The 26887-nt window shown below is 42.5% G+C and overlaps 1 protein-coding gene across 1 annotated transcript in view; it reads right to left on the bottom strand.

Moving 5' to 3' along the window:
- Nucleotides 1–26887, bottom strand: part of LOC109898925 (mono-ADP ribosylhydrolase 2) — a 722140-nt gene that overhangs the window by 191916 nt on the left and 503337 nt on the right. The window lies entirely within an intron of this gene.

Below are 26887 nucleotides of genomic sequence, written 5' to 3'. Positions count from 1 at the left end.
CCTGTCACACTGTCTTATGGTGCAAGGAAACACTGACTGACAGACCCTCCTTCGAATCGAAGTAGAACACACACACACGCACTCACTGAGCCACTGCAAACTGCAGTAAAGAGAGAAATTAAGTTTCAAATCACATTTGTCACTGTTGACATTCAATGTCGTGATTGGCTTTTTAGAACGTTCCATTCAGCTGAGAGTAGAATAGGTAAAATGATAATCAGGTTACCTTTTTCCCCAGTACTCTTCTCAGAAATATGTCACATATAATCCTGTTGATATTACAATAAAAATCGAAGTCATTTTAATATAACACTCCATTGCAGCAGTGGGCCCATGAATGAACAAGTTAGCTTTCCATAAAATGTCCCTGAAAGGCATAGGGGTCTGCAGTATTCTAGTCCACAATACTGAGTTAAATTGTCCTCTGCCTTGTGAATGAGTTAAATTAACTTGAAATTGGACTTGAATTTAAGAGTGTGTGAGGACAACCAGACCCATTATGGGATAGACTTTGGGATGGAGAAGGAGACAGTGACAGTAACCATGTAGGACAAGCCCAGTGCAGCCCAGTGCAGCCTAGTCCGGCAGGTCCTGATGTGGCCATCCTGGTGGCCCTCCATCCTCTCTGTCATCCTGTATTTATCTCTGTGGTAGCTGGATGTGTCTGTTTGAGACACTTCAATCCCTGGGCCTTTTTCTCCTGCTGTGAGCTCCACACTGACATTCAATTAGAGACCTGATTAGATTAGAAACTAGCCTGGTCCCATACCCGTTTGTGCTGTCTTGCCAACTCCTATGGTCATTGTCAGCATAGGAGTAGGCTAGACAGAACAAACAGATCTGGGACCAGGCTAAATAGACATATGACTTCGATGAGGCATCTCTTTTCTCATCTCAGAGATAGAGATATATATATATATATATATATCTAAACAGAGTCTGAATGCGTTTAAAGGTGCTGTTAGTAAAATGGTTATGCATTTTATGACCTTGCTCTGGTCTCAGTGTTACGTCTACAACACAATGAGAGAGATAAGTATCACTGCCAATATCGAAGGTCCTAATTGCAGCCAATGCTTTCACTACCTATCTACACTCTGGAAATGCTTTGTTAAAAACAACCCCAATTGGATTATTTGATAACCCAGCGCTGGGTAAATATTGGACAGAAGTTGGGTTGTTGGGATTACCCAAACATGGGTTAATTTAAACATAATTGTTTTTTTTATTCCCTTCCATAATGGATTGACGCAGCAACAGGGTCTTTTTAATGTAATCCTTAGAGGCTTTTAGATAATTATTTTTGGCAACCTGTAAGAATAATGTCATACCTGTTCATCAAGTTTTCCTTGAATATACACTACCGCTCAAAAGTTTGGGGTCACTTAGAAATGTCCTTGTTTTTGAAAGAAAAGCACATTTTGTGTCCATTAAAATAACATCAAATTGATCAGAAATACAGTGTAGACATTGTTAATATTGTAAATTACTATTGTAGCTGGAAACAACAGATTTTTTTTAGGGAATATCTACATAGGCGTACAGAGGCCCATTATCAGCAACCATCACTCACTCCTGTGTTCCAATGGCACGTTGTGTTAGCTAATCTAAGTTTATCATTTTAAAAGGCTAACTGATCATTAGAAAACCCCTTTGCAATTATGTTAGCACAGCTGAAAACTGTTGGTCTGATGAAAAAAGCAATACAACTGACATTCCTTAGACTAGTTGAGTATCTGGAGCATCAGCATTTATGGGTTCGATTACAGGCTCAAAATGGCCAGAAACAAAGATCTTTCTTCTGAAACTCGTCAGTCTATTCTTGTTCTGAGAAATTAAGGCTATTCTATGCGAGAAATTGGCAAGAAACTAAAGATCTCGTACAACGCTGTGTACTATTCACAGAACAGCGCAAACTGGTCCTAACCAGAATATAAAGAGGAGTGGTAGGCCCCGGTGCACAACTGAGCAAGAGGACAAGTACATTAGTGTCTATTTTGAGAAACAGATGCCTCATAAGTCCTCAACTGGCATCTTCATTAAATAGTACCCGCAAAACACCAGTCTCATCATCAATAGTGAAGAGGCAACTCCGGGATACTGGCCTTCTAGGCAGAGTTGCAAAAAAAAAGCCACCTCCATTGCTCGGCTACAGCCACAGAGTAGGAGGCGGGCCATGACACATCTGGAATTCGCAGGACAGCGAGGGGTCTAGATAGGTTGCAATATGAGCAAACTCGTGTAATGTGCCAGTCGCAGGCTTCTCGATGACAAGATTATGCAGACAATTCTCAGTGAGTGCTCCAACGACGTAAAGCTTTTAATAGTTGTCTAATGTGTACCTAGCTTTAGTGATCCAATGCCTGCAACCCAGCAGTCACCCAAACAACCCAGCATTTTTTTCAGTGCACCAGCAGAATAAGCTGACATTGCACTATTGACAAAAAGCATATTTTCTTTCACCTATTTCCCTGTGATAGCTCTATAGATTTCCTCTGTAGAGAGGTTAATGTCTATGGTGGATGCATCAACAACTTTTAACAATGCAATTAACAAAGCATAGCTAGCTACAAATAACTTTCATTTGCTCCAATTGATTTCTGGTCTTAGTAGTTATTGGTATTAATTGTGAGGCCCATTAAGGAGTGTTTGTGTGTGTGCATGTGTCACCTCACTCCGTCCACTTTTAAGTATGTGAGAGAGAGAGAGAGAGAGAGAGAGAGAGAGAGAGAGAGAGAGAGAGAGAGAGAGAGAGAGAGAGATGGGAATTCTTGGCGGGTGACTAGGCGCAGGCACAAAGAGGAGACATAGCCCTCCCTCTCTCTTCTCTCTGTGTTACCTATCCTCTTCTATATATATGTGTGTAGGTATTTGACACAGCCCTCTACCTTGTCTCCACTGGTGATAAACTAAAGCCAGAGATTGGAAATGGGGAACCAAACAGGACTCACTGACAGACTGAGCTCTACCAGCTCTAACTCCTGGAACACCTCTGTCTTTGAGGTTAAAAACCTCTTCTTTGAAGGGCCTATAATGCCATACATATTCAGGTAGGGTCACATTCTAACATTCTAAAGGTAGAGCTCACTACTATTCCTTTGACTTTAGAAGTTTTGAATCTTGTAGTATTTGATCACAAGTCAAAAGATTTGCATTTCATATGGATGGGTATAGTGTCTAATGGTATCCATATGCTTTCAGGGACGATTAAAGGATATGAATGGATTGGAAGGCAGTAGTCTTTCTAGATAGACAGGTTGCTTCCCACAATGTACCAATACTCCAGCTTAACAAGTTTGTAGAAGTTCAGGCGACACTTGGGACAGAGAGAACTAGTCCGGATTTGAGTCCCGTTCCTTGAAAACGTCAGCTCTAGCCTTTAGTTTGGTGTGGATGTTGCCTGTAATCCATGGCTTCTAGTTGGGAAATGTACGTACTGTCAATGTGAGGATGACGTCTTCGATGCACTTACTGATGAAGCCGGTGATTGAGGTGGTATACTCCTCAATGACATTGGATGAATCTCGGAACATATTCCAGTTTATAATAGCAAAACAGTCATGTAGCGTAGCATCCGTGTCATCTGACCACTTCCGTATTGAGCGAGTCACTGGTACTTCCTGCTTTTGCTTGAATCAGGAGGATAAAATTATGGTCAGATTTGCCAAATGGAGGGCGAGGGAGAGCTTTGTATGTGTCTCTGTGTGTGGAGTAAAGGTGATCTAGAGGGTTTCCGTCAGTTTGCACATGCTGGTAGAAATTTGGTCAAATAGATTTAAGTTTGCCTGCATTAAAGTCCCCGGCCACTAGGTGCGCTGCTTCTGGATGAGAATGTTCTTGTTTGCTTATGGCCTTATACAGCTGGTTGAGTGCAGTCTTAGTTCCAGTATTGGTTTGTGGTGGTAAATAAATGGCTACAAATAATATAGATGAGAACTCTCTTGGTAGATAGTGTGGTCTACAGCTTATCATGAGATACTCTACCTCAGGTGAGCAATACCTCGAGACTTCTTTAATATTAGACATCGCGCACCAGCAGTTACTGACAAACAGCCCCTCGTCGTACCAAACGTAGCTGCTCTGTCCTGCCGATGCATGGAGAAGCCAGCCAGCTCTATATTATCAGCGTCGCCATTCAGCCACGTCTCAGTGAAACATAAGATATCGTCCAGTTTGTTTTCCAATGATTGCACGTTGGCCAATAATACAGAGGGAAGTGGTGCTTTACCTACTCGTCTGCGAATTCTTACAAGGCACCCCGGCCTCCTCCCGTCTTTTCTTCAAGCTGATGATGGGGATTTGGCATTGTCTTGACAAAGCAGTATATCCTTTGCATCGGGCTCATTAAAAATGATATCTTTGTCCAGTTCGAGGTGAGTAATCGCTGTTCTAATGTCCAGAAGCTCTTTTCGGTCATAAGAGACACAAGCAGCAACATTATGTACAAAATAAGTTACAATGTAGAAAATCTAACAATATAGCACAGTTGGTTAGGAGCCTGTAAAACGACAGCCCTCCCCTCCGGCACCATTATGTTGATCCAGTATTCCTGCACATTGTAAATATGGTACTGGAACTGACCCTGGATATAGTATATTTACTTACTTAATCATATTCTTCTCATTTCTTATTTTTATACATAATTCGTTTTTGTTCTACCTTGCGTTATTTTTAGTATTACATTGCTATTGATTAGTGAATTGTTGGGTTTAGAGCTTGCTAGAAAGACATTACACTGTACTACTGCACGTGACATTAAAACTTGAAACTTTGACAAATCCCAATGTGATATAAATGAAATACACCTTCAGAGATCATTTTTTACCCATAGTTTCCCTTCAGCACTTAACCCTAATTTGCTACCAGGGACGCCGTCCTACTATGTCTGACCCTGTAAAACAATACCTATCTTATTACAATGGCTAACCCTGTAAAACAACACCTATCTTATTACAATGGCTAACCCTGTAAAACAACACCTATCTTATTACAATGGCTGACCCTGTAAAACAACACCTATCTTATTACAATGGCTGACCCTGTAAAACAACACATATCTTATTACAATGGCTGACCCTGTAAAACAACACCTATCTTATTACAATGGCTGACCCTGTAAAACAACACCTATCTTATTACAATGGCTGACCCTGTAAAACAACACCTATCTTATTACAATAGCTGACCCTGTAAAACAACACCTATCTTATTACAATAGCTGACCCTGTAAAACAACACCTATCTTATTACAATGGCTGACCCTGTAAAACAACACCTATCGTACTACTATGGCTGACCCTGTAAAACAACACCTATCGTACCACTATGGCTGACCCTGTAAAACAACACCTATCGTACTACTATGGCTGACCCTGTAAAACAACACCTATCGTACCACTATGGCTGACCCTGTAAAACAATACCTATCGTACTACTATGCCTGACCCTGTAAAACAACACCTATCGTACTACTATGGCTGACCCTGTAAAACAACACCTATCGTACTACTATGGCTGACCCTGTAAAACAACACCTATCGTACTACTATGGCTGACTCTGTAAAACAACACATTCCACTGCACCTGTCTGGTGTATGTGATTTTTTAAAACAATTTTACTGTACTAAAAAATAAGCTGCCAATTTAAGCAATGTCTCATCCAAAAGATTCTGCATACACCCTCACTCTCCGGTATACAGCAGACTTCCTTATCTGAATCTGCCACACTCTCTATCTTAAGCCACACTATTCCACATTCTCCATCATACAGCATACATTCTCCCCAGTCTGGCCAGGTCCCCAGTCCCAGTGGCAGGTCTATAGTACCACACACACACACGGGCACACACACACATCCAAACACAGTAAACACACACTCTCTCCCCTCACTCTCCCCAGTCTGGCCTGTCCCAGTGGTAACGTCTACAGGAGCACATCTGGTCCTGGTCACCACAGAGTCCCGGACCTCCAGACCTCATCTATCACAGAACCTCTTCTGTCCGTATCCTCAAGAGTGCACTGGATTACAGCAGGGCCCTCTTTCTGCCGACACCGTTCTTTGTCTCAATGCCCACTCTCGCGAGGTGCCGATGATGATTGACGCAGAGAGAGAGAGAGAGTGTCAGGGCATCTGCAGCAGGCCAGGCAGATGAGCAGAGCCATCCAGACACGGCCAGACTAACACACACACACACACACCAATACACACATAGACAGGGCCACTCTCTCTTGTCTGAAGTCCCAGTCGGAATCCACTGCATCATGCAAAGCATCCTCATTATTATCCCAAGCCTATTTTCACACCTCTATATCTTGTCCTCATAAGCTAAACCATGCATGATTAATGTAAGACTGTCTGATTAAACAACCTACAGTAACAAGTGCTGCCTCTCTCTCACTCTCTCTGTGTGTGTGTGCGTGTGCGTGTGCGTGTGTGTGTGTGTGTGTGTGCATGTCTTTCTTTCATTTCTCATTCATTTGTCATTTAATTAACCAGTGACATATTTGACCTCTGTACTAAATAGGCATAGAGGATGACAAATCATCTGTGGCGTCGGAGCTAACAAAGTATGAAAATGGCGGTGTTAGAATCTAATCAGTATTGAGGGGGGCGATGCTCAATGTTACATTTAAATCTTCCTACCAACACATCTAAGCCAATATGACGCCAATGTTGATGACACTTGATTGGAGGTACACAACAGACTCCCCACCTCTCGCCATGATCCGTTCAGCCGTTACCGAGAACCACCTAACTCAAATTCTAGACGTCAGATTAAAATGAGACTATAGCATCGATACGGTGACCATTGGATTTACCATTTGAAAGACTCCAGTCATCTAAGTCATAGACTGTTTTCTCTGGGACCACACGGAAAGCGGTACCGGAGCGCCAAGTCTAGGTCCAAAAGGCTCCTTTACAGCTTCTACCCCAAAGCCATAAGACTGCTGAACAATTAATCAAATGGCCACCCGGACGAGAACACAAATCAATGCTTACCTGCTGTTTTGAGCACAGCAGCTGCATTCAGCTATAATAAAATGTAAATAAAGGACAATGTCAGGTAGATAAGGTTTAATTTAGTTATTGATTAACTTTGATTATTTCTAGTCTTTCTGAATCTATGGCTAAATATCGTATTGATAGCCAGTTAGCTAAATAATAGCCTCTATTGCTAGAAGATAGATAGATAGCTAATAGTGTTGCCTCTTTCTGTACATGAACATGCTTGGTTGACATCTAGCCATTTAACAAATTTAGTTAGCTGTCATTCTTATCAACAATCCAACAGCTCATGAACCAAGTTTGAGCAGAGAGAGGGAGCGTGACTTTGTATCTAAAAACCAAAGATTATCTATTATATTGACAAGAACTTAAATTGTAAGTTGTTGCTTTGATCACATCAAAAGATATCCTCCTCACAATCTCCAAAATACATCAGCCACAACAGCCACATCGATAAAGGACCATTTGACGAAACTGAAGATATGTAGCTAGCTAACGAACCCCTTTTCCACGTGGAAAAAATGGTGGACAGAGACTTGCTAGCTATGTTAGCTAGCTAGCTGGGATTTTCTACAAGGAATCTGCCTCCCAAAAAAAGCTTCTCCCAAGTGGGTGTGACACCTACTCCCTTTTACTGCTGCACTGCTGCTTGGATTCCACCAGGGGATCTGTTCACCGTCTACTCTGGCTAGTCTCGTACAGGTACCCCCGCTACACTCCCCCCTCTCTCCCGAGCTTTTGCTCGCCTCCAGCACACACGCACTGCTGGGGCGAGTGAGTCTTGGAACTTACAATGGCTAGCCCCAAGTCATTTTATTTTTTTCTTGTGCTTTATACTATATGCCTCATGACTACTGCTTTGTTGACTATGAAGTTGCTTGTTTACCCAACTATGAGACAGACTATGTTTGTCTGACTCTCTATTGGTTACACAGACTCTTGACCTCCCATCCTATTCTAACCACCTCTCGCCGGCTTTGTATTCATGTTACCTGATGGAATTGCTGTGCAATAGTATATTGTTGCCATCTGATGCACATTCAAATGTCATAAAAATTCAACACTGCAGAGTTCTCCCTGTCCTCTGCCGTGCCCTGATTGTATTACTGATCTAGAAATGTGCATGTACACCGTGGCCCATCTACTGTTACTAGCCCCAATTCTGACTTGTGCTCTGATATGTGTTTCACTGATTTGGGGCGGCAGGGTAGCCTAGTGTTTTTTTCAGCAAGACAGATCTTCCAAAGGTGGTGGAGTGGCACCTTCAGTGCTTGGTTGTCTCCACCAAATCTGTCCCCAAACAATTTGATTTGCTGGTTTTAACTATTAAGCTTTCAAATAGCTCTTTGTTGACTGTTGCTGGGTGTTATCGTCCACCATCAGCACCGGCCTGTACCCTACCTGCCCTAAGCTCTCTCCTGGCCCCTTACACTAAGTCTGAATTTGTCCTGCTAGGTGTCCTAAACATGCTTAAACCACCTGACCAAGTCCTAAAGCAATGTAACTCTCTAAATCTTTCTCAGATTATTACCAATCCCACAAGGTATGACTCCAAAACACCCAGAAAGGCTACTCTCCTTCATATTATCCTCACAAATAATCCTGAGTATCAGTCTGGTGTTTTCTGTAATGACTTAATTGATCACTGTTTTACAGCCTGTGTTCATAATGGCTGCTCAGTGAAACTACCTGTCCTGATTTGTGGTAGATGCTTGCTAAAAAAACATATGAGCAAGCCTTCCTTCACGACCTGGCCTCTGTAAATTGGTATAGAATCAGCTTGATCCCCTCTGTCGAAGATGCTTGGACCTTCATTTTTTATATTTTCACTGGTATTGTTAGCAAACACACCCCCATAAAGAAAATGAGAATAAAAAACGGGTTCAGCCGCTGGTTCGACTGTGATCAGGCAGAGTTACTCCACCTCAAGAATTTGATTTGGCAAAAGGCTTGGCACACGCATACTCATGCTGACTGGCTCTCATTCAGGCAAATGAGAAAGAAGTGCACTCAGGCTATCCGGAAGGCCAAAGTTAGTTGGAGCATTTCTCTCTCTGTGGTTCTAACCACAAGAAGTTCTGGAAAATGGTTACAGACCCTCCTCCTCACAGCTGCCCATGTCCATTAATGTTGATTATGTGGTTGTTACTGACAAGGTGCACATGGCTGAGATCTTTAATCACTACTTTATTAAGTCAGGATTCCTATTTGACTCAGCCATGCCTCCTTGCCCGTCCTCCACTCAGGTTATGGATGTGTCACATGCAACCTTAAAGGTCCTAAATGATGTCACCATTGCCCTTGATTCTAAGCAATGCTGTGCTGCTATTTTTATTGACTTGGCCAAAGCTTTTGATATGGTTGACCATTCCATTCTCGTGGGCCGGCTAAGGAGTATTGGTGTCTCTGAGGGGTCTTTGGCCTGGTTTGCTAACTATCTCTCTCAAAGAGTGCAGGGTATAAAGTCAGAACATCTGCTGTCTCAGCCACTGCCTGTCACCAAGGGAGAACCCCAAGACTTGATTCTAGGCCCCACACTCTTCTCAATTTACATCAACAATATAACTCAGGCAGTAGGAAGCTCTCTCATCCATTTATATGCAGATTACACAGTCTTGTGCTCAGCTGGCCCCTCCCCAGATTTTGTGTTAAACACTCTACAACAACACTCTACATTGTCCTTCTCTCAGCACATATCAAAGCTGCAGGCTAAGGTTAAATCTAGACTTGGTTTCCTCTATCGTAATCACTCCTTTTTCATCTCAGTTGCCAAACTAACCCTGATTCAGATGACCATACTACCCATTCTAGATTATGGAGATCATTGGTGATCTAGAGCGGCTAGATGTTCTTTACCATTCGGCCATCAGATTTGTCAACAATACTTCTTATAGAACACATCACTGCACTCTATACTCCTCTATAAACTGGTAGTCTCTGTTCACCCGTCACAAGACCCACTGGTTGATGCTTATTTATAAAACCCTCTTAGGCCTCACTCCCCCCTTTCTGAGATATCTACTGCAGCCCTCATCCTCCACATACAACACCCATTCTGCCAGTCACATTCTGTTAAAGATCCCCAATGCACACACATTAATGGGTCGCTCCTCTTTTCAGTTAGCTGCTGCTAACAACTGGAACAAGCTGCAAAACACACTAAAATTTGACAGTTTTATCTCCATCTCTTCATTCAAAGACTCAAAGATTGACACTCTTACTGACAGTTGTGGCTGCGTCGTGTGGTGTATTGTTTTCTCTACCTTCTTGCCTTTGTGCTCTTGTCTGTACCCAACAATGTCTGTACCATGTTTTGTGCTGCTATCATGTTGCGCTGTTGCCATGTAGTGTTGCTACCATGCTGTGTTGTTATGTGTTGCTGCCATGCTCTCTTGTTATCATAGGTCTCTCTATATGTAGCATTGTTGTGTCTCTCTTGTTGTGATGTGTGTTTTGTCCTATATTTGTAATCCCAGCCCTCGTCCCCGCAGGAGGCCTGTTACTTTTTGGTAGGCTGTCATTGTAAATAAGAATTTGTTCTTAAATTACGTTCCTAGTTAAATAAAGGTTAAATAAAAAAATACAATATACATTGACCCCCCGTACCTACACGACTCGGTACTGTTACCCCCTCGATATTGTTATTTTATTGTGTTACTTTTTATTTTATTTTCTAATTTAGTTTATTCGTAAATATTTTCTATTGAACTGCATTGTTGGTTAAGGGCTTGAAAGTAAGCAACCGGCTGAGGCGAGAGAACCAGTCAAACCGGCTGAGGCGCGGGAGCCTGACGAGCCAGCTGAGGCACGGGAGCCTGACGAGCCAGCTGAGGCACGGGAGCCTGACGAGCCGGCTGAGGCACGGGAGCCTGACGAGCCGGCTGAGGCACTGGAGCCTGACGAGCCGGCTGAGGCACGGGAACTAGTCGAACCGGCTGAGGAACGGGAGCCTGACGAGCCGGGCGGGGGCGTGGGAGCCTGCCGAGCCAACAGAGGCTTGAGAACCTGTTGAGCCAGCTGAGGCATGGAAGCCTGACAGGCTAGCTAAGTCATCCCCGGTAGCTTCGGCAATGGAAGCCTGACGAGCCAACCCGAGGCTTGTGAACCTATTGAGCCAGCTGACGCATGGAAGCCTGACGAGCCAGCTGAGGCAACCTCGGTTGCTTCGGCAGCTGCCCTTGGACCCAACATTACCAGTAAAACATCCCTATTGCTTCCCTTTGGCGAGGCATTATTCTGTAACGGGTACGCTACACCAAAGTTTCATCGGAATTTATAGTATCATTAACCAGTTACGCCTGCATTGCAATTTACAGCTATTTACTGTAAATAACTAATTCGGTACACTGTTGTTAGTTTTATTGTATAATACTGTATTTTCCAACAGTGTGCCCAGCAGCTCCTGAAAATATTCTTCCACTTTACCGCCACTTCAAGAAGATATTTACTAAAATAGTCTGAGCTTCATTCATCTCACCCGACAGCATGATGTTGGCCCTGAAAACTGAAAATGTGAATCTACAGCAGGCATAAGCTATTACTGTAAAGAAATATGTTAGAGTAATTTTTACAGGAGGCTTCCAATTACAGTTAATGAGAGTATTTCTGTAAAACACATTTAAGGTATTTTACTGGGTATTTCACCATTGAAATGACAGAAAAGTAAGACACACATAAACACACACACACACACAAACACGCACACACACAATACATTAGATGTGATAAGATAACTTATTCAGGGAAAAATGAGGGAGAGACCATGTCTCGCCATACTCCACATTTATAATTACATGAACCTTTGCTTCACTAGATCAGGAACCTCATTGCCAATTCATTTCAGGGCAAGACCTTCTGAAATAATTATTCTGAATCTCCAACTAATAGACATTTATAGGGGGTAACATCATTCATGGAATGGCTAGAAAAACATGCTGTCAAAAGTTACACTGTAAAAATAGTCAGCGACCCATGGTAGCATGATGGAAGTTGTTGTTTCAAAATGAAATCTGTTATTGTTAAAATAAATTTGTTTTGGCCATCAACACAAGTTACACCGCCAAATGCTCACTATAGCCACATGAAAAAATTAAAAGCACCAGAAGGTTTGCTTCCTGCTGAAGCTCGTCAATCGAGACAAAGACAGAGAGCTGAGAAGAGACAAAAGTGTGAGTTTCAAACTGAGATAAATTCATTAGAAGACTTCAATACAGAATGACTCATTAAATAGTGGCTGGCTTTTGCTTAATGACTCTTTCTTCATGTTGGGCTACTTGGGATGCTGCTAATGATACAGTGTATGTGTGTGTATATGTATTTGCATGAGTGTGTGGCAAGCGTGCGCACGCATGTGAGTTGAGTGTGTGTGTGTGTGTGTGTGTGTGTGTGTGTGTGTGTGTGTGTGTGTGTGTGTGTGGGTGGTGATTAGACAGACAGATAGGATATGATATGAGGCAGTAGACACACACAGTCCTGCTTCCTGTATCTATTCACCTGACACTCAGGCATTACACAAAACTGAGCAGCGATAATGCCTTCCAAAATTCATATGAATCTGCTGCTGCAAGTGTGCAGAGGTAGCCGCACACAACCACACACACGCACACAGCATGTGCACACACACGCACACACACACACACGGACACACACGTGCATACACCTCTAGGCATTTAATAGTTTGGATGATAAAGATCACTGTAATAAAGTCTTCCAGTCAGAAGGAGACAGGCATATTTGATATTCTAATTTCATTTAACCTCTCAGTACACAATGATGAACAGTTTCTCAACTCAAGTCAAAACTCATTTAGCAATGGGTCCCAAATGGCACCCTATTCCCTATATAGTGCACTACTTTTGTCCAGGGCCCTTTTGTGCGAGAGCCATGTGAAAAGATATGCCCTAGACCAGTGGTTTCCAACCCTTTTCAGTTATGGCACCACCACGAGTGGCTCAGCGTTCTAAGGCACTGCATCTCAGTGCAAGAGGCATCACTACAGTCCCTGGTTTGAAACCAGGCTGTATCACATCCGGCCGTGATTGTGAGTCCCATAGGGCGGCGCAAAATTGGAATTTGTAAGAATTTGTTCTTAACTGGCTTGCCTAGATAAATAACTGATATATAAAATAAACTGAATGTTGCACTGCCCGGAGAACCCCTGAAGTACACCCTCATGTAGGCCTATGGTCTCATGAGTCTTCTCAAGTACCCGCTGTGGGTAGGTCCTAGAACCACTGCCCTAGACAACAAAAGTGGCACAAACAATTACGCACAACCATGTTTTCCATCTGGCAAATGACATAATATTCCTTCTTGTTCTAGAAATTGTTTGTGATTGTGTGTGTTTGTGTGTGTGTGTTCTCAGAAAATGGGCCAGTGTAATCAGTGTTATTGTTTTTACACTGTGGAGAGTAAAACAGTCCCATTAAAACCACGCCCATCATTATCATATTTCCCAGCATGCTCTACTGCAAGTAGATTTTTGGGAATTGTTTTTAATATCTGTGTTTTTGCATGTACATTAATTGATTCATCTTATGCTACACAAAGATAAATAACATACATTTTTCTAAACTAATCCAATCAGTTAGTCCGATTTATTGCCCCCATTATTAAAATGTTTGTTCCGGTTTAAATGGTTTAGGAAGTCTCCTAACCCCTGACAGTCATTCTGAATTTCCCACTGTTGGATATTCTAACTCTGGCTGGATTCCAATAGGAATTACACATCACTGCAAGCCAGGCTAATGTGACTTACAGTCCTGATGTGGTCTGTTAACTATGAGTCTCCTAACACCACTGTGTTGGAGTAAAACTAGGCCAATATCTGAGGCCTTACAATATCTAATATATTTTCATAGTTTAATTTAAGAATTGAATGGGAAACACTGCAACAGAGTTAAATCTTTGACGCTTTAAAAAGTGTTATATTAACACCAGTACAGTGGGATCTTCCCTGAAAATAGTGTACATTTTACACTTTCAAAGTTGAATGTACACCATTGATTTTTCTTTGTGTGTCTCCATATGCTTGCGTGTACGTCGCTCAATGTGTTTGTGCGCACGTGTGTATTGTGTGAGGTGCAATCACGTGCAGTGTTGCTACTGATAAGGCTAGTAATAACACTCTCTCTATCCCTCCTGGAAAAGTGAAGGCTGAGTCCCAAACGGCACCCTAATAGCTATTACCCCTACGGCCCTGGTCAAAAGTAGTGCACTACATAGGGAATAGGATGCACTTTGGGATGCATCCAAGGACTCATAACACAATATGCCATCTGAATTTCCATGATTTGCATTGAGATTGGTTTAATTATGAGTAAGAGTCAAGACTCTCGCTTGGATGGGATGGTTGGGAATCGATTGGGAAACGTGAATAATGAGAAACGTCACAGCAATAACTTCTTAATATAATAATAATAACTTCTATCAGAGCTGCAATACAGCATCAATCTCAATGTGAAACATTCCATATAGTAGACTAGCTAACACCACTCAGCAATCACAAAGCAGAGAGATGGAGATGGTGTATTTACTGTAGACTAGCTAACACCGCTCAGCAATCACAAAGCAGAGAGATGGAGATGGTGTATTTACTGTAGACTAGCTAACACCACTCAGCAATCACAAAGCAGAGAGATGAGACGGTGTCTTTACTGTAGACTAGCTAACACCACTCAGCAATCACAAAGCAGAGAGATGAGACGGTGTCTTTACTGTAGACTAGCTAACACCACTCAGCAATCACAAAGCAGAGAGATGGAGATGGTGTATTTACTGTAGACTAGCTAACACCACTCAGCAATCACAAAGCAGAGAGATGGAGATGGTGTATTTACTGTAGACTAGCTAACACCGCTCAGCAATCACAAAGCAGAGAGATGAGACGGTGTCTTTACTGTAGACTAGCTAACACCGCTCAGCAATCACAAAGCAGAGAGATGAGACGGTGTCTTTACTGTAGACTAGCTAACACCGCTCAGCAATCACAAAGCAGAGAGATGTAGACGGTGTATTTACTGTAGACTAGCTAACACTGCTCAGCAATCACAAAGCAGAGAGATGGAGACGGTGTATTTACTGTAGACTAGCTAACACCGCTCAGCAATCACAAAGCAGAGAGATGGAGACGGTGTATTTACTGTAGACTAGCTAACACCGCTCAGCAATCACAAAGCAGAGAGATGGAGACGGTGTATTTACTGTAGACTAGCTAACACCGCTCAGCAATCACAAAGCAGAAAGATGGAGACGGTGTATTTACTGTAGACTAGCTAACACCGCTCAGCAATCACAAAGCAGAGAGATGGAGACGGTGTATTTACTGTAGACTAGCTAACACAGCTCAGCAATCACAAAGCAGAGAGATGGAGATGGTGTATTTACTGTAGACTAGCTAACACCGCTCAGCAATCACAAAGCAGAGAGATGGAGACGGTGTATTTACTGTAGACTAGCTAACACCGCTCAGCAATCACAAAGCAGAGAGATGGAGACGGTGTATTTACTGTAGACTAGCTAACACCGCTCAGCAATCACAAAGCAGAGAGATGGAGACAAAAACCTTGAGAGGAACACAATATCCAAGGAATTAAAAAAGATTTAAGATTAATTTAAGATTTAAGCCGATATGCATTGGTGTATTTTAATATTGTCTTACACATTAAAAGCTTTTTAACTTTCAAACCCACACGAGTGCTTAGACTTGGATTTTTAATGCCACTTAGCACCTATTTGTGGTAGAGAGGGGCAGTTCCCCTTACTGCTCCATAGACAAGCACCATGATTTTAAAGCGGATCCAAGTTTCAACTGGAAGCCAGTGGACTGTGCAGAGTGATATGGGAGAACTTGGGAAGGTTGAACACCAGGCGAGTTGTAGCATTCTGAATAAGTTGCAGTGGTTTGATGGCACAAGCAGGGAGCCCAGCCAACAGAGAGTTGCAATAGTCCAGACAGAAGATGAAAAAGTGCCTGGATAAGGTCCTGCAGCGAGTCACTGCTTTGATGTTTGCAGAGAACCACAGGGTCCAGGGTCACGCCAAGATTTGTTGAACTCTGAGAGGGGGGACACCCTGGAGTTGTAGAGAGGACTTGGGGTGGGAAGGCCTTCCCCGGGAGGAAGAGCAGCTCTGTCTTGTCGAGGTTGAGCTTGACGTGGTGGGCCGACATCCCCGCTGAGATGTCTGCCAGGCACGCAGAGATGCGTGTCGTCACGTGGGTGTCAGAAGGGGAAGGAGAACAGCTGTTGAATATCATCAGCATAGCAATGAAAAGAGAGACCATGAGAGGATATGATGGAGCCAAGTGACTTGGTGAATAGAGAGAATAGAAGAGGGCCTAAAACCAAGCCCTAGCGGACGCCAGTAATGAGAGCAAAAGTGTATGTGTGTGTGTGTGTGTGTGTGTGTGTGTGTGTGTGTGTCTAATGCATTATAAACCACAGCATGACGCATCAAAGATAATCACACACAGCTAAGAGGTCTGCAGAGACACACATGGAATAGATGCATAAAACAAAGAATGCATTTAGCTTGTCAACTGTGGTATAAAGGGTTTCAGAGTAGAATAAAGTGTGTCAGAGTGGTATAAAGGGTTTCAGAGTGGTATAAAGGGTTTCAAAGTGGTATCAAGTATGTCAGAGTGGTATAAAGGTTTTCAGAGTGGTATCAAGTATGTCAGAGTGGTATAAAGGGTTTCAGAGTGGTATAATGGTTTCAGAGGGGTATAAAGGGTTTCAGAGTGGTATAAATGGTTTCAGAGGGGTATAAAGGGTTTCAGAGTGGTATAAAGGGTTTCAGAGTGGTAAAAAGGGTTTCAGAGTGGTATAAAGTATGTCAGAGTGGTAAAAAGAGGTTTGGGGTGGTATAAATGGTTTCAGAGTGGTATATGGTGTGTCAGAGTGGTATAAAGGGTTTCAGTGTGTCATAGTGGTATAAGGGGTGTCAGAGTGGTATAACGTATGTCAGAGTGGTATAAAGGGTTTCAGAGTGGTATAAAGTATGTCATAGTGGTATAAAGGGTTTCAGAGTGGTATAAAGTGTGACAGAGTGGTATAAAGGGTTTCAGTGTGTCAGAGTGGTATAAAAGGTTTCAGAGTGGTATAAAGTGTGTCAGAGTGGTATAAAGTGTTTCAGAGTGGTATAAAGTGTGTCAGAGTGGTATAAAGGGTTTCAGAGTGGTATAAAGTGTCAGAGTGGTATAAAGGGTTTCAGAGTGGTATAAAGGGTTTCAGAGTGGTATAAAGGGTTTCAGAGTGGTATAAAGTGTGTCAGAGTGGTATAAAGTGTGTCAGAGTGGTATAACGGGTTTCAGAGTCGTATAAAGTATGTCAGAGTGGTATTAGGGGTTTCAGAGTGGTATAAAGGGTTTCAGAGTGGTATAAAGAATGTCAGAGAGGTATAAAGTATGTCAGAGTGGTATTAGGGGTTTCAGAGTGGTATAAAGGGTTTCAGAGTGGTATAAAGAATGTCAGAGAGGTATAAAGTATGTCAGAGTGGTATTAAGGGTTTCAGAGTGGTATAAAGGGTTTCAGAGTGGTATAAAGTGTGTCAGAGTGGTATAAAGTATGTCAGAGTGGTATTAAGGGTTTCAGAGTGGTATAAAGTGTGTCAGAGTGGTATAAAGTGTTTCAGAGTGGTATTAAGTGTCTCAGAGTGGTATAACGTATGTCAGAGTGGTATAAAGTGTGTCAGAGTGGTATAAAGTATGTCAGAGTGGTATTAGGGGTTTCAGAGTGGTATAAAGGGTTTCAGAGTGGTATAAAGGGTTTCAGAGTGGTATAAAGTGTTTCAGAGTGGTATAAAGTGTGTCAGAGTGGTATAAAGTATGTCAGAGTGGTATTAGGGGTTTCAGAGTGGTATAAAGGGTTTCAGAGTGGTATAAAGTGTGTCAGAGTGGTATAAAGTATGTCAGAGTGGTATTAAGGGTTTCAGAGTGGTATAAAGTGTTTCAGAGTGGTATAAAGTGTGTCAGAGTGGTATTAGGGGTTTCAGAGTGGTATAAAGGGTTTCAGAGTGGTATAAAGTGTGTCTTCTTCACTGAGTAAAGGACTTACATACAGACAGTATGTGCATGTAAAGAAACTGCGCTAAGTCTACCATGTGGTGGCTGCATGGGCAAAGCAGAAGGCTTACATGAAGAGAAGGAGGACCTGTGTTGAAATGGATCAGGCGTGAGCTAGGCTGGGCTGTATTGGCACAGGAGAAGGCTGACATAGAGGGAAGGACCCATCGTGAGACAAACTGAGAAACAGACAGAAGGCGGTTCCTTTTGATGTGAGCGTTAAACATCAAATCATCAATTCAATTAAATTCAATTAAAGCATATCTCTCCTAGATGCCTCTGGATTATTATCTCACTAACGAGGACCTGTAGATCAACATTGAAAGGACGCCTCTCTATTTCTCCCACTCTCTTTTTCACTCTCTCCCTCACACTTTTTCACTCTCTCCCTCACACTTTTTCACTCTCTCCCTCACACTTTTTCACTCTCTCCCTCACACTTTTTCACTCTCTCCCTTTACTTCTCAATTTCCCTTTCTTTCTTGCTCTTCCCTTCTCGCTCTCTCTGTCTCTTTCTCTATATCTATCATTCCCTCTCTAATCAGATGAAAGAATGCCTGAGACTACAAAGTCACAGCACCCATTCCCACCCTATCTCCCGCTGGTTCTGTCTGTCTGTCTGCATTCTCTCTCTCTCTCTCTCTCTCTCTCTCTCTCTCTCTCTCTCTCTCTCTCTCTCTCTCTCTCTCTCTCTCTCTCTCTCTCTCTCTCTCTCTCTCTCTCTCTCTCTCTCTCCCACTCTCCCACTCTCTCCCACTCCACCCCCCCTCTCTCCATCTCTCGCCTGTCTATCTCTATCTTTCTCTCTCCATCTCTCTTTTCTAATCTATGTGGCACACATAGTCATTGTTATTCAGGTAAGCAGAGGAAAGTAAGTCTCAGTCTTAGCGAGTATCTAGACTTAATTAGCTGAAGTTTCTCTGTGGTAATGAGACAGATGGCACCCGTCCCTGTTCCCTATATAGTGCACCAATTTTGACCAGACCCCTGTCAAGAGTACTGCACTACATAGGGAATAGGGTGCCATTTGGGAAGCAGACAGTGTTCTCTCTGAAGCTGCCTGGCGAGCTGCTGCCTGCTTCTCTTCAGACCTGACAGAGAGATGATTTGAAGAGAGAGAGAGAGAGAGAGAGAGTGTGTGTGTGTGTGTGTGTGTGTGTGTGTGTGTGTGTGTGTGTGTGTGTGTGTGTGTGTGTGTGTGTGTGTGTGTGTGTGTGTGTGTGTGTGTGTGTGTGTGTGTGTGTGTGTGTGTGTGTGTGTGTGTGTGTGTGTGTGTGTGTGTGTGTGTGTGTGTGTGTAGATGATTTGTCAGTTCCCTGCTTCACACAGAGCCTGTCTACACCTGTCACCGCGATCAAGTCACAAATACCTGACTACAGTAGTCTATGGCTCAGTAGTCTACATTTACTGAAACATGATACGTTCTGTGAGCCTCATTTACCATGTTGAGTTACATATGTGTCATATCTGACATGATTATATCGAAATGGCACATGGAAGGATCGAATGCATGATAGTTTGGCTAACCACTGGCAGTGTTTTCTTTTCCCAACAAGCGTTTGTCTGCTGGGTCGGAAAGGGCACGATTCACAGAGAGTAAATCATTAATGCCGATTGGGGGAGAGAGAGCGAGAGAGAGAGAGAGAGAGAGAGAGAGAGATGTTGTTGGTCCCATCATTTATTTATATATAAATACAGTATATATATATTTTATATATAAATATATGTTTTTTAGTTTTCTATATGTATACTTTGACAATGTAAGTAATAATGAACTTTCCATGTCAATAAAGTAAATTGAATTGAATTGAACTGAGATGAGAGAAAGAAAGAAAGAGAGAGAAAGAGAGAGAGACATGAAGACAGAAAGAGAGAGAGAGGTTTAAACACGGTTTGACCATTCTATAGCCACTTACTTTCATGTTGCTAAGTTGCTCATTTGTTTGGGATGTTCTCTCTCTCTCCCTCCCTCTCTGTCTCTCTCTCTCTCCCTCTCTTCTCTCTATTTCTGTCTCTTCTTTCTCTATCTCTCATCCTCAAAGACATTTATAAAACACTTTTCAGGTGGCAACATTGAGAGAAGTCAGGATACAGCCATTTATCTTGACGTCAAATTTTGCTGACAGACGATATCTAAGACCAGAGTCAGAACATCTAGCATGCCATGGTAACATCTAAGACTATTTGTGTCTCACTGATCCAAATAAATTATACTGACTGTCTCTGGATCGACACTGAACAAAAATATAAACGCAACATGTAAAGTGTTCATGAGCTGAAACAAAAGATCCCTAAAATGTTCCATACTCACAAAAAGCTTATTTCTCTTAAATGTTGTGCACAAATTTGTTTACATCCCTGTTAGTGAGTATTTCTCCTTTGCCAAGATCCACCTGACAGGTGTGGCATACCAAGAAGCTGATTAAACAGCATGATCATTACACAGGGGCACCTTGCACTGGGGACAATAAAAGGTCACTCTGAAATGTGCAATTTTGTCACACAACTCAATGCCACAGATGTCTCAAGTTTTGAGGGAGTGTGCAATTGGCATGCTGACTGCAGGAATGTCCACCAGAGCTGTTGCAAGATAATTGAATGTTCATTTCTCTATAATAAGATGCCTCCTAAGTCCTTTTAGAGAATTTGGCAGTACGTACAACTGGCGTCACAACCTCAGACCACGTGTATGGCGTTGTGTGGGCAAACAGTTTGCTAATGTCAAGGTTGTGAACAGAGAGCTCCATGGTGGCGGTGGGGTTATGGTGTGGGCAGGCATAAGCTAGGGACAATGTAGACAATTTCATTTTATCAATGACAATTTGAATGTACAGAGATACCGTGACGAGATCCTGAGGCCCATTGTCATGCCATTTATCCGACGCCATCATCTCAGGTTACAGCATAAAGCACAGCCCCATGTCGCAAGGATCTGTACAATATTGCTGGAGGCTGACAATGTCCCAGTTCTTCCATCGCCTGCATACTGACCAGACATGTCACCCACTAAGCATGTTTGGGATGCTCTGGCTCGACGTGTACGACAGCATGTTCCAGTTCTCGCCAATATCCAGCAACTTTGCACAGTCAATGAAGAGGAGTGGGACAACATTCCACAGGCCACAATAAATGTTATGTGTATTTTATGTTATTTAACCTTTATTTAACTAGGCAGGCCTAAAGGGGGGAGGGGTGCTAGGATTAAAAATAAAATTAAATAAACATATAGGACAAAACTCACATCATGACAAGAGAGACAACACTACATAAAGAGATATCTAAGACAACAACATAGCATGGCAGCAACACATGACAACACAGAATAGTAGCAACACAACATGACAACAACATGGTAGCAACGCAACATGGCAGCAGCACAACATGGTAGCAACACAAAACAGGGTACAAACATTATTGGGCACAGACAACAACACAAAGGGCAAGAAAGTAGAGAAAACAATACATTACGCAAAGCAGCCACAACTATCAGTAAGTGTCTATGATTGAATCTTTGAGTAAAGAGATTGAGATAACAGCCTGATAAACTCTATGTGAAGGGAGATGTGTCGCACTGCAGTATCTGGTCACACCAGATACTGACTCGTTTTCTGATCCATGTGACCAACATATGCATATCTGTATTCCCAGTTATGTAAAATCCATAGATTAGGGCCTAATGAATTTTTGTAAATTGACTGATTTCCTTACATGAACTGTAACTCAGTCAAATTGTAGAAATTGTTGCATGTTGCATTTTTGTTCAGTATATTTTCACGGTTTGTGTGTGCATGCGGGTATGCATGTATGTCATGTGGGTATGCATGCTCAGCAGGCCAACAAGGTCCTCAGATGACGTCAGATACACTGGACCACACAGCATGTTCAAGATTTTTTTTTTTTAACTAGGCAAGTCAGTTAAGAACTAATTCTTATTTTCAATGACAGCCTAGGAACAGTGGGTTAACTTCCTCGTTCAGGGGCAGAACAGCAGATTTTTACCTTGTCAGCTCCGTGATTAGATCTTGCAACCTTTCGGTTGCGAGTCCAATGCTCTTACCACTAGGCTACCTGCCGCACCAGATACCAAGTTTTCAAGAGGATAAAGAATAACTCCCCATGTTACAACACAAATGGCCACATCAAACACGTCAGACCCCCAATGAAAGATTAAACCGAGATTCAAAGAGGGCACAACAAAACATATTCCCCCTCAGGAGACTGAAAAGATTTGGTATTTGTCCTCAGATCTTCAAAATATTTTACAGCTGCAACATCGAGAGCATCCTGACAGGTTGCATCACTGCCTGGTATGGCAACTGCTCGGCCTCCGACCGCAAGGCACTACAGAGGGTAGTGCGTACGGCCCAGTGCATCACCAGGGCCAAGCTTCCTGCCAGCCAGGACCTCTATACCAGGCGGTGTCAGAGGAAGGACCTAAAAATTGTCAAAGACTCCAGCCACCCTAGTCATAGACTGTTCTCTGCTACCGCACAGCAAGCTGTACCAGAGCACCAAGTCTAGGTCCAAGAGGCTTCTAAACAGCTTCTACCTCCAAGCCATAAGACTCCTGAACAGCTAAACAAATGGCTACCCAGACTATTTGCATTACCCCCCACCCACGCTGCTGCTACTCTCTGTTATTATTATTATTTTTTTAATTGTATTTCACCTTTATTTAACCAGGTAGGCCAGTTGAGAACACCTTTATTTAACCAGGTAGGCCAGTTGAGAACACCTTTATTTAACCAGGTAGGCCAGTTGAGAACAAGTTCTCATTTACAACTGTGACCTGGCCAAGATAAAGCAAAGCAGTGCGACAAAAACAATAACACAGAGTTACACATAAACAACCGTACAGTGAATAACACAATAGGAAAAATCTATGTACAGTGTGTGCAAATGTAGAAGAGTAGGGAGGTAAGGCAATAAATAGGCCATAGAGGCAAAATAATTACAATTTAGCATTAACACTGAAGTGATAGATGTGCAGATCGTGATGTGCAACTAGAGACACTGTGGTGCAAAAGAGCAAGAAGATAAATAACAGTATGGGGATGAGGTAGTTGGGTGTGCTATTTACAGATTGGTTGAGTACAGGTACAGTGATCGGTTAGCTGCTCTGACAGCTGATTCTTAAAGTTAGAGAGGAAGATATAAGTTCCCAGTTTCAGTGATTTCTGCTATTCGTTCCAGAAATTGGCAGCAATCCGTTGAAGAGCATGCATTTAATTTTACTAGCATTTAAAATAGTTGGAGGCCACAGAAGGAGTGTTGTATGGCATCGATGCTCGTTTGGAGGTTTGTTAACAGTGTCAAAGAAGGGCCAGAAGTATGCAGAATGGTGTCGTCTGCGTAGAGGTGGATCAGAGTATCACCAGCAGCAAGAGCGACATCATTGATATATACAGAGAAAAGAGTCGGCCCGAGAATTTAACCCTGTGGTACCCCCATAGAGACTGCCAGAGGTCTGGACAACAGGCCCTCCGATTTGACACACTGAACTCTACCTTGGGCAAGTTGCTGCAGGGGGTGTTGGGCTGTTAGGGTAGCCAGGTGGAAAGCATTGCCAGCCGTAGAAAAATTCTTATTGAAATGATCGATTATCGTAGATTTATCGGTGGTAACAGTGTTTCCTAGCCTCAGTGCAGTGTGCAGCTGGGAGGAGGTGCTCTTATTCTCCATGGACTTTACAGTGTCCCAAAACATTTTGGAATTAGTGCTACAGGATGCAAATTTCTGTTTGAAAAAGCTAGCCTTAGTTATCCTAAATGAATGTGTATTTTGGTTCCTGACTTCCCTGAAAAGTTGCATATCGCGGGGGCTATTCGATGCTAATGCAGAACGCCACAGGATGTTTTTGTGCTGGTCGAGGGCAGTCAAGTCTGGAGTGAACCAAGGGCTATATCTGTTCTTAGTTCTGCATTTTTTGAACAGGGCATGCTTATTTAAGATGGTGAGGAAAGCATTTTTAAAGAGCATCCAGGCATCCTCTACTGATGGGATGAGGTCAGTATCCTTCCAGGATACCCGGGCCAGGATATCTATGCATAGTCACTTTACTAACTCTACCTACATGTACATATTACCTCAATTACCTTGACACCGGTTGCCCCCGCATATTGACTCTGTACTGATAACCCCTGTATATAGCCCCACTATTGTTATTTACTGCTGCTCTTTAATTATTTGTAATTTTTACTTTTTGGGGGGTTGTTTTCTTAAAATTGCATTGTTGGTTAAGGGCTTGTAAGTAAGCATTTCACTGTAAGGTCAACAGCTGTATTTGGCACATGTGACAAATAAGATGTGATTTGATTTGCTAGGCCTAATACATAGCGGTAGACTTAGAAACCATCCCAAATGCCACACTATTCCCTATATAGTGCAATACTTTTAGCCAGATCCTATGGCCCTGTGTAGTGCACTATGTAGGGAATACACTCTCAGAAATAAAGGTTTAGATGTCTTCTTAAAGGGATTGTCACTGTAGTGGTACCCTGTAAGGTGCATCCTTTGTACTCGTAGTTATTGGTCCCTTAGGGAACAAGATGGTACAGGTACAAAAGGAAAAAGTGCAATCTGCAGTTAGAATGACTGCCAAGGTAGGAAATACTGCTTAATGAGACTACATAAAACCACATAAATTGGAACAATCATCTCAATAACGTGTGAAACGAGTTCAACAACTACTTACAGATTGGATTGTTTTAGAAAAATTTAGTATAAGATCAACTAATCAATCAAGATTGATTAGATATTAAAACAAACTATTCTAAAAGGCAACCTGCCACAAAGCATGCTAGGGAAATATGCTAATGAGGCACCTCCCAAGTCTTTTCACTAGCAGAAATGAACTCAATGCAGTCGAGTAACAGTGATGATTCCACTGTGATTCAAATAACACTTCATATATTCACTATGTGGTGTCAATATCAATCCCTCTGGTGTTAACCCCACTGGTGTTAACCCCACTAGAATCAACACTCAGATATAACACTGGTTGGTGTTAACCCCACTAGAATCAACACTCAGATATACCACTGGTTGGTGTTAACCCCACTAGAATCAACACTCAGATATAACACTGGTTGGTGTTAACCCCACTAGAATCAACACTCAGATATAACACTGGTTGGTGTTAACCCCACTAGAATCAACACTCAGATATAACACTGGTTGGTGTTAACCCCAGTAGAATCAACACTCAGATATAACACTGGTTGGTGTTAACCCCACTAGAATCAACACTCAGATATAACACTGGTTGGTGTTAAACCCACTAGAATCAACCCCAAGATATAACACTGGTTGGTGTTAACCCCACTAGAATCAACACTCAGATATAACACTCCTAAATCCTTTTGACCTCAACACTGAGATTTTAACACCCACAAATTTGCTGTGTAATAAACACAGTGTAAAGATAGAGGGCCCATTTAGCTGTAATACAGGGCCCAAGTCTAGACATAACAAAGAGATGCTCTGCTTTTCTAACACCACACTCCAAAAAGCAAGTTCTGTAGGCTATAGTTTTGTCTAATCTTGATTATTGTCCAGTTGTGTGGTCCAGTGCTGCAAGGAAAGACCTAGTTAAGCTGCAGCTGGCCCAGAACAGAGCGGCACGTCTGTTTAATTGTAATCAGAGTACTGATATAAATACCATACATGCCAGTCTCTCTTGGCTAAGAGAGAGACTGAATGCATCACTTCTTATTTTCTAAGAAACATTAATGTGTTGAAAATCCCAAATTGTTTGCATAGTCAACTTACACACAGCTCTGACACACACTTATCCCACCAGACATGCCACCAGGGGTCTTTTCACAGTCCCCAAATCCAGAACCAATTCAAGAAAACATACAGTATTATATAGAGCCCTTATGGCATGGAACTTCCTTCCATCTCATATTGCTCCAATAAACAGCAAACCTGGTTTCAAAAAACAGATAAAGCAACACCTCGCGGCACAACGCCTCTCCCCTATTTGACCTAGATAGTTTGTGTGTATGCATAGATATGTAGGCTACGTGTGCCTTTAAAAAATATCTGTAGTTCTGTCCTTGAGCTGTTCTTGTCTAATGATGTTCTGTATTATGTCATTCTGTATTATGTTTCATGTTTTGTGTGGACCCCATGAAGAGTAGCTGCTGCTTTTGCAACAGCTAATGGGGATCCTAATAAAATACCAAATACCAAAATGTAGTGTATAGGGAATAGGGTACTATTTGGGACACAGCCTTCGTGTTTGAGTGTTGATCTAAAGATCTGTCAGATACCTGTCTGAATGTACGATTCGCCAAGGGCACAATCTTTCTGCACATTTCTGTCTAGCCAGCTCTTTGCTGACTCGTGAAGTTTTAAAACCCTCATTGAAATATGAAATATGATAAAGCTGTATGTGTGTTTGTTCTAGGTATACCAACCAAGTTTATTCTTCTCGTAAAAGTCTGCCACTCAGAGGTCTCTCTGTCAAGGCCTCTTCTGACAGATTATAAGACACAGGCCCCTGGTCTCCTCTACAGGCAGACTTGTTGTATTTTGATTGGCTACCTAATTCAAGCTAATACAGAAAGGACACAACACCGCACGGCTCAGACTACCAGGAAATGATGGTGCACTGTCCTTGCTGCAGCTCAGCCAGTAACGATGGTGAGAGGGTGAGATATAGTGTTTTGTCAGGGTAGTTGTGCATGGGTGTGCATGTGCGTGCGTGTGTGTTCGCGCTGTGCGTGTTTGTGGTGAGTGTATGGTGTATGTGTGTGTGTGTGACATAGCGTGTTGTCAGCAGTCTCACAGCCCAGCTCATGGTCTGAGATGCA

This window comes from Oncorhynchus kisutch, linkage group LG11 (assembly GCF_002021735.2).
Source record: "Oncorhynchus kisutch isolate 150728-3 linkage group LG11, Okis_V2, whole genome shotgun sequence".
Classification (NCBI taxonomy): domain Eukaryota; kingdom Metazoa; phylum Chordata; class Actinopteri; order Salmoniformes; family Salmonidae; genus Oncorhynchus; species Oncorhynchus kisutch.
The sequence above is the reverse complement of the archived record's forward strand: the minus strand, read 5'-3'. Positions and strand labels throughout refer to the sequence as shown.